Source organism: Acyrthosiphon pisum, chromosome A1 (assembly GCF_005508785.2).
Source record: "Acyrthosiphon pisum isolate AL4f chromosome A1, pea_aphid_22Mar2018_4r6ur, whole genome shotgun sequence".
Classification (NCBI taxonomy): Eukaryota; Metazoa; Arthropoda; class Insecta; order Hemiptera; family Aphididae; genus Acyrthosiphon; species Acyrthosiphon pisum.
This window is the reverse complement of record NC_042494.1, coordinates 72,987,726-72,988,557: the sequence shown is the minus strand read 5'-3', so window position 1 is coordinate 72,988,557 and position 832 is coordinate 72,987,726.

Genomic DNA, 832 nt, shown 5'->3' with positions numbered 1-832 from the left:
TGACTAACGATTTTTAATATTTTTCATCAGCCTTTGAAACAATATACTAGGAGCCTTCTATTAAATTTTCAAGCTTTTTTTATAAAACAAATAAATTTTTATTGATATTTTTAGAAAAAAAACTAAAAAAAAATGTAAAATGAAAATGTCTCTAAACAGTTCAAAATAAATCAAAATATTTTGAAAATGTTATCGTGTATAGAAAATAGAAATATAAACAATCATTGAAAATGTCATGTATCTACGGTCATTTGATTTAAAGTTACACCAATAACCAAAATCGATTTTCTCGAAAACAGATTTTGCGTAAATATTCCCGTTTTTCCTTAATTTTTCTTTTGTTTTTCACGGCGCTTTTGAAAACTATTGGAAAAATTTTACTTTTGACCCCCCAAAGTACCAACTAGATTCACTTTCCTCTCAGAAAAGATACTGTTGAAGAAAATCGAAGCACTTTTACTGTCCTAAAAGGTGATGACAGACACAAAAATAAAATAAAAAAATAAAAAAAAAATACACATCATTGTAAAATCAATACATTCATCGTTCCACTCAGAATCTAAAAACACACATCATTGTAAAATCAATACATTCATCGTTCCACTCAGAATCTAAAACTACAAAATATTTGAATTAAAAAATAAACTTGATATTTTTCAACAATTTTCAGTACCAAACTGATAACAAAAATAATCACTATCTTAATTGAAAATGTTGATAACTGAAGCTTCTAAAATTTTGTACAAAATCCTTCGTATCGTGTAATAAAATTTGTTTTCCTTAATCATGTAAAAACACAACATTTAACACGAGTCAATGGGGAGGGGGGGCC